Here is a 13681-nt window from a genome sequence, read left to right as displayed (position 1 = left end):
CTGATCATCTTATAAACCTCTGTCAAGTCACCCCTCATCCTTCGCCGTTCCAACGATAAAAGGCCTAGCACTCTCAACCTATCTTCGTATGACCTATTCTCCATTCCAGGCAACATCCTGGTAAATCTTCTCTGCACCCTCTCCAAAGCTTCCACATCTTTCCTAAAGTGAGGCGACCAGAACTGCACACAGTACTCCAAATGTGGCCTTACCAAGGTCCTGTACAGCTGCAACATCACCTCACGACTCTTGAATTCAATCCCTCTGCTAATGAACGCTAATACACCATAGGCCTTCTTACAAGCTCTATCCACCTGAGTGGCAACTTTTAAAGAGCTATGAACATAGACCCCAAGATCCCTCTGCTCCTCCACCTTACTAAGAATCCTACCATTAACCCTGTATTCCGTATTCTTATTTGTCCTTCCAAAATAGACGACCATTTGGACAACCTTCCAAAGGGACTGGCATCTGTCACAATATAACCCAATTTAATGGATATTTTATTATTTCTTTTTTCCTACATCTGTCCTGAGATGGTGGGATAATCATAGGACTATTGGGTACATTCTCTCTCTCTCGCTGCGAAAGGATTCTATCAATTAAAATTACATTGCCCAATCCATTAAAATTACAGTTGGAAAAGTTTGGGTTTTAATATTCATGTTATCCAAACTTAATGGTCTCCTCTACAAACAGAATTTATAACCTTTGACATAATATCTGAAGCCTCTAGAATAGGGTACCAGAATAGGACAGGAATTTATGGGCCTCATACTTATTCCCGTCAGTTTGGGTCGAGATGCATGTCTGAAATCTAATGTAGCTAATACACTTTTCGCAAATCACCATCATCACCATTGGACTGACGGGGCAGTTTTTTTTAAAATCAGGGTCACAGCCCATCAGGATTCAGGGAGATTTACTAACTCTGCCGTAACTAATTATTGGGAATTGGGCCACTACTGTGTAGCACCAGTGGTGCACGCAGACTGGCGGCCGTCTCATATCCTTTCTTGGTCCATTAGCCGGCAGTGGATCGAGTAAAACCAGTTTAAAACGAGTTAATGAAACAAGCCCAAAAACATTTAATGGATATTTTATTAGTATTTGTTTTTTCCTACATCTGTCCTGAGACGGTGGAATAAGCTTAAGACTAATGGGTACATTCTCTCTCTGCTATCGTCCATTACTGTTACCGGCCGGAATCACAAGGAGGTTTGACCAATCACTGTGAGAGACAAAGATACAGAAGTAACTACACAAGCGAGACTCCCTGGGAAGGCCAACAAGAGTCAAAGCTATTCCCGCCAAGAGAATACTGTATAACCCACAGCAGGGTGCCACTTCCTGTGGGCTAGAACTCTGGGCCTTTACCTTCATGTGTGAGAGGACAAGGCAGGTGCTTCTGGTATTGTGGGTAATACTCTTGTTCCCTATCAGAGCTCCACATAGATCTGCAATTGTGATTCTTGCACCCCTGTGAAGGTTGAAACCTGGAAAAGCAGATCGAGACAGACTGCGATTGTTTAAAAGGCAGGTCACCACCACCTTTGCAAGGTCAGCTTGGGATGGGCAACAAAAGGTGGTCCAGCCAGTGACGCCCACATCCCGTGAATGAACTTTTAAAAAAGAAAAACTCCAGGATAGTAGAAGTCACCACTAAAACCTCCCAAAAGAGTCAACATTCCAAGATTGAGTCCAGTGAACAAAAAGCCTTTCATTTAGAAGCAGCTGTCATAACTCGGTACTTTGAAGCTTACCAATTGCCAAGCTTGACACTTCTTGCTGATATTTTCTTGTTTACCTGGCCTTAACGGTACAATTCAGGCTAAAACTGCACTCAATTACTTTTTTTGGCTGCATCTGATGACACCGGTGCACATGCACACTGTGCTCTAGTAAATGCAGTCATGAACAGTGGGGTACAGGAGATGCAGGGATAGGGCTAGGGAAGGAGACATATTCAAATATGAAACCCAACCCTCATCCCACAGGAGTTTTCTGTGAGCTGAGGAAACTGCTTAAGTACACTGCAGAAGATTCCAGCCTGCTTCCTGACATTTTCAGCTCTTGTTCTCAAAGCCAGCCACTTACCCCTAGCTGGTTAAAACCCTTTTTAATTGACAGAGCAACTAAACATAGTCCTGCTTAGTGAATACAATCCTTTTACACGAGTCACTAGCATAAAGAGAAACAGCAGGCTGCTATTTACAATCCTCAAAAATAGCTTATGGTTCAAATGTTCACGATTGGAGTGACAATGTGGATGTGACATGTCACATTGGAATGGCAGGTGAATGTTTCCTGCTTGATTCCTATTTTAGTGTCCAGTCTGCAGCCCTGCATCCCCTATTGTATTGGAATTTGGCATCTGAGTCTGTGCTCAGTGCTCTAATCTGTTGGTTTAGGCCATAAATTAATAACCATTATCATGAAACTTCATTATCATACACTCAGTTAGTAACAGTAGCGTAAAATACTATTTCCTTAAATTGTATTTCTCCCATAGTTTAATCTTCCTTTATTAATATGTGATAGATTATCTGCTCCAATTTATTATCATAGAATGATGCAGCGCAGATGGAAGCTTTTCGGCCCATGAAGCCTATGCTGGTTGTTGAAAGAACTATCCAATTAGACACGTTTCCCTGTCCTTTACTGATGCCCTTGCAATTTTTTTCACCATCAAATATTTACCAATTCCATTTTAAAAGTTACCATCCCATTTGTTTCCATCATCCTTTCAAGCAACACATTCCAGACCACAACAACTCACTGCGTAAAATCGCAGTGTAATGGACCTACTCATTCATCTTGTCATTTCCTGCAATGATTTTAAAAGCTTGGATCAAATCCCTCTTTCATCATATTTCCAATGAGAAGAATCTGACACCAGAACCTTTTCATAGCTTATGATTTACAGCCTAGTGCTGTCCTTCAATGAAATATTTCAAATGTCCGTATGTGTTTCTGAAAATAAAGCATACAATAAAATCCCCACAGGAAATGACCCAGAATATCCAAGTGGATGGGGGACAGAATCTTGACAGCTGCACTGGGGTCAACGAACAGCAGTGTCTTTGACCCAATTGAAGACCCAAAAAGTTGTGCCCACAAGAATTTTGGAGGTGTGTAGAAGGGACATAAATAGAAAGCTTCCACAGTGTCGGCAGAAATCATCCCTGGGTGTGTGACTCTGGTTGCATCTATTCCATCCAATAGTCCCAGCCCTACACTTGGTCACCAAACACATTGGCATGAATGTTACCAAGGGCTAACGAGTTTTGAAAAGATTTGTAGCTCAGCTTGAGGTTCTGGATGTGAGTTTGCTTGCTGAGCTGGAAGGTTCAGTTTCAGATGTCTTGTCACCATATTAGGTAACATCATCAGTTAGCCTCCAGTGAAGCGCTGGTGTTCAGTCCTGCTTTCTATTTATGTGTTTAGTTTTCTTTGGGTTGTTTAAGTCATTTCCATTTTATTTTCTCAGAGGATGGTAGATGGGGTCCAAATCCACATTCAATAACATGACCTGCAAGCAAATCAACAGAACACCCATGGGCTCACCGATATCAGGGTTCCTAGCAGAAGTAGTAATTCAGAGACTCGAACAAACAGCTCTCCCAACCATCCAACCCAAAAGTGGATGACACCTTTGTCATCACTAAACGAAGCAAATTAGAGGAAACCTTCAAGGCCATCAATAATATCCTTACTGACATAATAATCACAGAAGAGGAGGAAAACAACAATGAACTACCATTCCTAGATGTCACAGTAGAGCAAACAGCGAATAAGGAACTTCAAACCAGCATCTACAGGAAAGCAACACATACGGACCAAATACTGAACTACAGAAGCTAATCATCCCAACATCCACAAATGAAGCTGCATTAGGACATTATTTCAATGACCCAATACACACTGCTGCACTGAGGAACTACGAAGAGCAATAAAATCACCTGTACAACGTACTGAAGAAGAACAGGTAACCAATAAACACAGGGGGAAGTGAGTACTGCAGATGCTGGAGATTAGATCAAGAGTGTTGTGCTGGAAAAGCACAGCAGATCAGGTAGCATCTGAGGAGTAGGAAAATTGATGTTTCGGGCAAAAGCCCTTCATCAGGAATGATTCCAGAAACCCTAGCCACTTTACCCTATATCAAAGACATCTCTGAAATGACTGCCAGACTACTCAGACCTCTTGGCATCATGGTAGCCCACAAACCAACCAACACACTTAAACAGCAGCTAATGAAATTATAAGACCCTATACAGACAACAAGCAAAACAAAAGTCATTTACAAAATACCTTGCGAGAACTGTACCAAACACTACATTGGACAAACAGGCAGAAAACTAGCCACCAGGATAGATGAACATCAACTCGCCACAAAATGACATGATATCCTTACATACAGATCAGGAAGGATACCACTATGACTCGGACAACACATCCATCCGAGGACAAGCCAAACAGAGACATGCACAAGAATTTCTAGAAGCATGGCATTCCAACCAGAACTCTATCAACAACTACATCGATTTGGACCCCATCCACCATCCTCTGAGAAAAAGAACAGGAAATGACACCACCAAAGAAAACTAAACACATAAATAGAAAGCAGGACACAACACCAGCGCTTCACTGGTGATGTTATCTAGTATGGTGACAAAACATCTGAAACTGAACCTTCCAGTTTACCAAGGGTGTCAGGATGCCACCTTTAAGAAGAAAATTGGGGGTCAAGTCTGCTTTTGTTGGCAGCAGGATTGGTTTGGCCATTTCACTACAGGCAGCCTGTAGTGTGCAAAATTGGCTGCCACATTTCTAACACAGTCATAGCAAAAGTATTCCTGTTCATAAAGGAAAAAAGAATGAGGAGGCATAGAATAAAAGTGAAGTGCAAAATAAAACTTATTCACAATTTTCTCACTATTCTTCAATAGCGCACAATTGGCTGGTAAGGTACCTGATAACAACAAATTTAATTTATATTATTTTTCCTTTTTTTACTCATTCGTAGGACATGGGACTTAGTGATAGGAGGAGCATTTATTGCCCAATCCTAACTGAGTCACCAACTGAAACCACTGTGCTCCATATGGTATAGGTACACACGGTATTGTTAGGAAGTTAGTTCCAGGATTTTGACACAGGGATTGTGAAGGAACGGTGATATAGTTCCAAGTCAGTTTGCTGTATGGCTTGGAATAAAACAGCAGGTAGTAATATTGTCCTCTCGGTTACAACAGCCCCTGGGTTTGGAAGGTGCTGTCAAAAGAGCCTTAACAATTGCTGCACTCCATATGAACATGCGAACAAGAAACAAGAGTAGGCCACTCAGCACTTCAAGCCTGCCCCGCCAATCACTAAGATCATGAACGAACGAATGAATGATTTTATGTCTCATGTATTTTCCAGTGAGAAAAGCTTTTGTACTGTTGCCATTATCCAGTGCCATTCTGAATAGTTTTAAGAATGAGAAAACAATTAGAAAGATATAGTTCATGGTTGATTCAATTTTAAGCTCATCCTCAATAATCTTTCATCTCCTTAGCAATCAAGAATCTATCTACCTTTGCCTTAAAAATATTTAAAGATTCGACATCCACCGCCTTTGGAGAAAGGGAATTCCAAAGACTCATAATCCTCAAGAGAAAAAAATGTTTCTTTATCTTTCTCTTAACCCCTTATTTTGAAACAATGACCCCTAGTTCCCACAAGAGGAAGCATCTTTTCTGCGCGGTCAAGTCCACTCAGAATCTTATGTTTTTCTAATAAGTTACCTTTGATTCTTCTATTCTCCAATGGATGCAGGCTGAACCTGTCTAGTCTTTCCTTTTAAGACAACATGCTCATTTCAATTGTTAGTCTCATAAACCTTTTCTAAATTGCTTCTCACTCAATAACATCCTTCTGTAAGGACAATGACCAGATGTGGTCTCACCAGTGCCCTGTATAACTGAAACATGATCTCCCTACTCTTGCACTCAATTCCCTTCACAATAAAATATAACATTTCATTAGCTTTCCTGATTCCTTGCTGTACCAGCATACTAACCTTCTGTGCTTCAGTAACGTAATGCACGGAATAGATCCTCCACTACTGCCCATGATTTGGTGAATATTCACTATGCATAGGGAAGTTCCAATGGAGCAAATTATACATCAGCTAACTAGATATTAGCACTTCCCCAGTCACACCGATGCCAGGATGTGCTTCCAAATAATTTTTCTACACAATATCACTGCACAGTGCATGTCCATGTGATCACGCTATTATTTGCTATGGAATGAGATTGTGTTCGGTAAGTGAGGGGCATGAACACCAACACCAATTGTGGCCAGCAGGTTTAGAATTCCCATCTCCACTTGCTGGTATATTGGCCCAGTTGTGTGGATATCTGTTAAGAGTCCTATACTTCACCTTAAAACTCTTTTTAAAAAACTCTTCTAACTGCATTATTCTCAGTTTTCGTTATAAAATAGTCAAACAGAGCTCAATGTTTCATGTGTAAATAACTCCTGCTGAGCTGAATCCAGTGGTGGATTTGGAATTGAGTCAAACATTCATATTGAAGTTCAATTGCACAACACCACTGCACCTCATCGACACCCCATCCTAGTGCTCAATGCTATGAAGCCTTTGAAATTGCCTAAAGAAATGACCAGCCATCTGCTCTTTTTTTAAAGGCTCAACAAATAGACTTTCAATCAAAGGGGTTAAGCATCTGTCCAGCTATTTCAAAGAATCTATGAATGTTCAAAATTTAAGTAAATGAAGAATCAAGCACAAGGTTCTGATGACACAATGACTCCATACTGTTAAATGAAGAAAGGGTCTATATCCATTTGAAAATTTGCACAATGCTGGTCAATTTGATGGTCACAAAGCAGGCCCCTACAATCAATCACAACATTAAAAACATTGCTAACTTATTATACAACATCTAATTTGTTATTTGAAATGGCAAGACCTTTGAAATGTACTTATCAAATGGTTGCCAAATCTCCAACAGTCTCCCTGCAAGGTTAATGAGCTGACTGATCTGACATGTTCCACACAGGCTTCAGGAAGTTACAAGTCTCACTGACAATATCACTCTGGCAAACTCACAATTGAGCAAGGATTTAAAATATTGAATCTGATGTCACCTTGCATGAGTGTCAGATCATCACCCATCACATTTGTTGCACCAATCAAAATGGCGGTTAACAGGAATTGTGGTGGAAACTTAAATTTAAGGTCTCCCTATCTCCAGATTCAACCCAGATTTGCCCCAGTGCCAGGATGGCAAAATCCAGCTGTATGCCTCCATTTAGAAAGCTAAGGATCCCGTAAGATTTCTTAATCAATTTCTTAACCTGACCTACCACCTTCAATTGTTTCTGAATATTTACCCTTAAGACTGTCCACTCCTGTACCCTCTTTAAATTTTTTTGCCTCTCCTCATTCTTCCTACCAAATATATCAATTCACACCTCTATGCATTGAATTTCATCAGCTATTTGTCAATCCATTCCACGTAGTCTCTTCATGTCATCTAGAATTCTATCACTATCTTTCTCACAGTTCATCATATTACTAAGATATGTTCATTTCCAAATTTTGGAATTGTATCCTGTCCACCCAATTATTATTGATGCAGATATATCTATTGTTATAAATATCATTTTTAGATATTATGTTGTACTCCATTACTACAGATGAAGAAATGAAGAAATATAGACTACTGAGGAAACCCCACTATATATCTTCCACTAATCCAAAATACAATTATTTTCCATCGTTATTTCCTGTAAGTCAGCCAATCCTGCAGCCACCAACTATTCTTTGTCTTCAATTTTACACACAAGCCCATTCCGTACACTTTATCAAATATTTTTGGAAATTCACGTACATCATATCCACCACATTACCTTCATCAATCCTGTCTGTTATCTCACCAAAGAACTCAAATCAGTTCGTTGAAAACAATTTGTCCTCAACAGATCTGTGCTGGCTCTCCTTAGTGAATTCACACTTTTCCAAGTGCCTTGTTAATTATTGTGTTTAAAATCTTTTCTACTAGAAGTGCAAAATCAACCAAAAGCCTTGAAGCCTAATCTAGAAATTGTGCACCACAGTGGATAACATCTGAGCCAAGTGTTCTGGTTTGGCTTGTACCACAGGATTTAATGGTCAGGAAGGTGTATTCATAAGTCAGCCAAACAAGTTAAGTATCAATCCGCAAGGCCTTCCATCAACTGCCAATGGCAGGCAGTAAAAGTGGGATAAATTTCTGGCAAGCAATGGTACAAAGAATGTTGGCGCCTCTGCCATAACTGTCCACAGTTGCACAGTACAACATGCATGTAAAATTACATGCTGTCACCGCAATTCATGCTCCTTGACCCAACTGTAGCACATCAACAAGCATAGATTCACCATCCAAATATACAGGACCAACTAAACATTTGAATTACATGGCACCAATTTCTCCCCACCCAAGACCAAATCCACTTCTACCCAGAGTGACTAAAGCCATATAATTACATTTCCTTTTATAGGTGAAGCATGTAATTCAGTGGGCTCTGCAAGTCCTTATTATTATGCTCAGAAAACGCAGCGTTTCATCATAATTTTCCACAGACTTTTGTAAAATGTGTTATTTATTTTAGAATGGAGCAGATAGCTGGTCCAAACCAAACTCAGGTTTGTTATTGTTCCAAACCTTAATTTCTTCCTTTTTGTCTCAAACTTGAGAAAACATGAGATATTATCCTATTCTGTTAGCTAACCTAGAAACAGACTTTTACTTATGCCCTTGATTACCTTCAGTGGGCTTATGCTGGTGGATTTGATCCCTTCCCAGAATAAAGTTTGTTAATTGTTAGGCATTTTCGGTCTATGGAGTAGGCTGCAGTGAGGACAGGGTTTTGATGGGGGATGGTAATGGGTCAGGAGGCAGACGGCTAGGCAAAGAAAGGTCACTTTCAATAATCGACCAGGTTTAACAGAAACAAATGTTCACGCTAGGAGGAAACTGTTGACATAGCAATTAAGATTAATTACAAACAGAGATGTCTTTCAGAACATAGTCTTGCAATTTTACGAAAAACATGCTTTATTTGCCAAAACATCGGTGAAGCTTTTAGAAACTTTTTTCAGTGATTATTTGAACTTTGGATGAGACCGTGCTCAAATATGTTGTGAATTAAAGGTCAGAATTTGGGTGAAACAGTTGTTTTCATTTAAGGAAAGTACTGGATCATCAAGTAACTGTAGCATCAGGAATCTAAGCAAAACAAAGTTCCAATATTTTTATGTAGATAATTTTCTTCAAAATGGTACTGAAAACAGGTCTTTCTGATGCAAGGAATATTATTACAGAACTTTTGCTTTGTACTAAACTTTAGGAAAGAAAAAGAGACTTGTAGTTATTACTGAGATAGATATTTAAAAAAAACGTTTCCAATGTTGGCCCAGGTAAAATCTTGAATTAATTGTAGATCTACATTAAGAAAGTTCCACTGCATTAATTTTAATCCTATAAACAACCTTTATCTATGTTTAAAAATATGACAACAGGATGATTTGCAGTGACAAATGGATCAAACCTGACCCCATTTTGTAAATATGTTTAATTTTTACTCCTCTCTCCTTTAAGTCCAAGCAACCACTATAATCAGCCAATAGGAAGTGAGTGATGGTGCCTCTGTGATGCAACTTTCCTTTTTTGGAAACTGGTTCACCCATGGCTCTTTCTTTTGTGACATGCATGAGTTTTACTATTCGACACGGTGAATTCACCAAATCCAAACAATGAGATAAATGGACCACTTTGCTGGGAAAAAAAATCTAAGTTGTTCTGTAGTCCAAAAATAAATTAATTATAGGATGTACTTGCATGTGTCAAGCACCTTTTAGAAAATTGGGACATCCCAAAATGTTTTACAACTAATCATGAATTTTTGAAGTGTAGTCACTGTCGAAAATCACTGAAGTACTAGTTTATGTGTGAGTACACAATGTCAACAGTCAGACCATACTTGGTCCAAATGGTTATTTTATACATATGAAGTCTCGGTAGACAGTGCTACCAATGGAAAGCATCAAGATCCTGTTTTTTTGGCTGATATGCACAAATCCAAACTGGTGCCGAAGAATTGGAACAATGATTAATTTTCCCCCAGACATTTGCCCCACTCCCTTAATTCTGGGGTCTGTGAAAAATCATAACATTTTAACCACTGCCAGGACACATAATTCAGTTCTGGAGTCCAAGATCAATAATTTATGTGACTCATACATAGACATAGCATGAACTTGGGAACTGATTTATCAAAAGAATACATTAACATTTTAAGGGCCTCCACTGTTTAACATTAATAATAGGAGCAAACATTCCTTTTGTTTCAAATACCTTTCATCAAGTTAATTATATTACTCACATGAGGGCTGGTTAGTTCAGTTATCTGAACATTGAATAACACTTCTGTTTAGGAAAGTGACCCATTTATCTTTGATAAGTAGCTGGTGTTGTACAATTTACCACATGCTGTTTGACTACATGCCACAATGAGAAGGGTGGTGATGAAACCAATTTTCAATGGATTAATGGGGCAAAATCAATGATGAGTCACAATGGCACCCTAACAATTCAATTCAATTTTCATTCTGACTGAGGTAGACAAGAGAGCTGCTTTGCTAGTGAAAGTGGAAAGCAATGACACATTACCACTGACAAAAAGTGCCAAGAAAGGAGAGCTCAGGATGAGGTATCAACAGACAATCAGCAAAGCACCTACGTTTGGGTAGAATACATGTGAATGACTCCGCTGCTTTGTAACTGCCCTTAGCAGGAGATCTGCGGTCATGGTTTGTGACACTTGTCTATCTCACCAATCTACTACCTCTCATTTGCAACCACTGAGTGTAGTCCGTCCATCAGCCAACATGCCTCAGTCAAAATCTCTTTCTGCTGCACCACCTCCCATGCCCCTGCCCCCTTGTCCGCTCAGTAGCTTGTAAGCTTTAATTATTCATTAATTATCCATTCCAAAAATCACCTGGTCTTTACTGATGATATGCATAACCATTTTCCTGTTAAGTCAATATTATTAATGACTTCTATCTTACAAAAGCACAATCACTTCTTCAAAACATGTACTATTATCAATTCATATAAGCCAGAGAATTGAGAGGGTCAATTTGTCAGGGAATTAGTCAATTAACATTTACAACCTGTAGGAATATGTTAGATCTAGAAGGATTTGAAAAGGGAAATAGAAACTTTTTTTTTATATGCAGATATTGGCTATTTAATCTCCAAGCTCAAAAACAAACTTGCCATGACCAAAGCAGAGAGTATTCAGATCTAAAGGAACAGCCAGCTGTTGCATATCACCATTAAAACTTTAAAATTAAAAGCTAGAGATTCAGTTTAAAAGTGTCAAATAATGAAAATTATATACTCTGCAAAGTAGCAAATAGTGTCCACTAGGGACTACAAAGGGGGAGTACAGAGGAACAAGCATCAAATAGCACCTGCTATACCTTCTTCGAATGAGCAGTACTGAGTTCTAATGTCCATCAGTTTGTCCGGGAGTCAAGATTGACCATCACATGAACATAAGAATTAGGAGCATTAAATAATAATTAACAGCAGCATGAGGCTATTGAGCTTCATCAGCCTGCTCTGTGATGTCGATCATGGTTGATGTAGTTGTGGCCTCAACGCTATTTCCTGCCTACCTCCAATAATCCTTGACACTCTTATCGATTAAAAATCAACTCAGTCCTGAATATAATCAATTACCCTGCCTCCACTGTTCTCTGGGGAAGAGAATCACACAAGTTAATGATCTTCTGAGGGAAAAGAATGGTCCTCATCCTGTCTGAAATGAAGACACCTGATTTTTATGCTGTACCCCTAGTTCTAAACTGCCCCACACAACCACCCAGCTTCCACCCTGCCATGTTTCAAGAGATGGCAGGGTTCTGCCCTTTCTTCTGAAATCTCCCCTCCTCTCCCACCAGCCAACAAACCCCTTCTTAGACCCCCTTCCAGCCTCACTCACCTGTGGCCTGTGACCTTCATGGTTCCTAGGCATTTGTTGGATGCATAACTAATAACAATCACCAATCCCTATTGTGCTGTCTGCAATGAAGTATTGTTGAATTCCCATTAGCTGGCAGTGTTCAGGAAATGTGGGCCTTCTCTCCCTGGAATTCTAAATCACAGGAATGGTACAGTACAGTGAGGTGAGAGTGACATCAAGGCCATATTCAAATGTGTGTGGCATCAAGGAGCCCTAGCAAAACTGGAATCAATGGGCTTTGGGGGTCAAACTCATACCTGTCATATCTGACACATAGGAAGGCAGTTGAAATTGTAGGAGGTCATTCTGAGCTCCAGGGTATTTATGTAGGAGTTCCTCAGGGTAGTGTCCTAGGCCCAACTTCAGCTGCTTTATCAATGACCTTCCCTCTATCACAAGGTCAGAAGTAGGGATCTTCGCCAATGATTAAACAATGTTCAGCGCCATTTGTGGCTCCTCAGATAATGAAGCAGTTCATGTTCAAACGCAACAAGATTTGGACAATATCCAGGCTTGGGCTGACATGTAGCAAGCAATATTCGCTCCACACAAATGCCAAGGAATTACCATCTTTAATAAGAGACAATCTAACTACTTTGACATCCTTACCATCATTAAATCACTGACTATCAACATCCAGGGAGTTACCATTGACCAAAAGCTCAACTAGACTCATGACATAACATAGTGTCTACAAGAGCAATTCAGACGCTAGGAATACTGCAGTGAATATCTCACCTCCTGACTCCCCAAAACCTGTCCACCATCTCCACGGCGCAAGTCAGAAGCGTGATGAAATACTCCCCACTTGCCTGGATGGATGCAGCTCCTACAACACTCAAGACACCATCCAGGACAAAGCAGCCCACTTGATTAGTACCACATCCACAAGCATTCACTCCCTCCACCACCAATGCTCAGTCGCAGCAACATGTACTATCTACATGATGCACTGCAGAAATTCACCAAAGGTCCTAAGACAACACCTTCCATACCCAAAACCACTAGAAGCACAAGGGCAGCAGATACATGGCAACACCACCATCTAAAAGTTCCCCTCCAAGCCACTATATATTGCCATTCCTTCACTGTTGCTGGGTCAAAATCCTGGAATTTCTCCCCAAGGGCATTGTAAGTGAACCGACAGCAGGTGGACTGCAGTGATTCAAGAAAGCAGCTCACTACCACCTTCTCAAAGACAGCTAGGAACAGGCAATAAATGCTGGCCAGCCAGCAATGCCCACGTCCCATAAGGGAATAAAACTAAACTAGCCAGTTAAGCGCCGGAATTGGATTTATTTCCGAATAGAGGGACATAGGGATTCCACTGTTTGAGACACCTGTTGCCAACATTACCTTCCATCCCTGAAATCTGAGCCCCTCAGCTGTAAGCCCCTCCCTTCCAACAGGGAAACCTTTCCTCCATACTTACTTTCCCTAAAGAATTCGGGATTGTTTAAGCAGGACTACAGGTTTTCTCCCTTTAAAAGAGAAGAACACAGCTTTTCTCATCCATCTATGTAACTGTAATCCTTTCATATAAAAGCAAAATATTGCAAATATATGCTCGGTGTTTCCTGCATTCTCTGTT

General features: G+C 40.1%; 1 long non-coding RNA gene across 1 annotated transcript in view; it reads right to left on the bottom strand.

Moving 5' to 3' along the window:
• The window catches only part of LOC122562873, a 37735-nt gene that overhangs the window by 11142 nt on the left and 12912 nt on the right, over positions 1-13681 (bottom strand). The window lies entirely within an intron of this gene.

Source organism: Chiloscyllium plagiosum, chromosome 2, assembly GCF_004010195.1.
Source record: "Chiloscyllium plagiosum isolate BGI_BamShark_2017 chromosome 2, ASM401019v2, whole genome shotgun sequence".
In the NCBI taxonomy this organism is placed as follows: domain Eukaryota; kingdom Metazoa; phylum Chordata; class Chondrichthyes; order Orectolobiformes; family Hemiscylliidae; genus Chiloscyllium; species Chiloscyllium plagiosum.
Note: the sequence above shows the minus strand (reverse complement) of the source record. Positions and strands in the feature narration are given on the sequence as shown.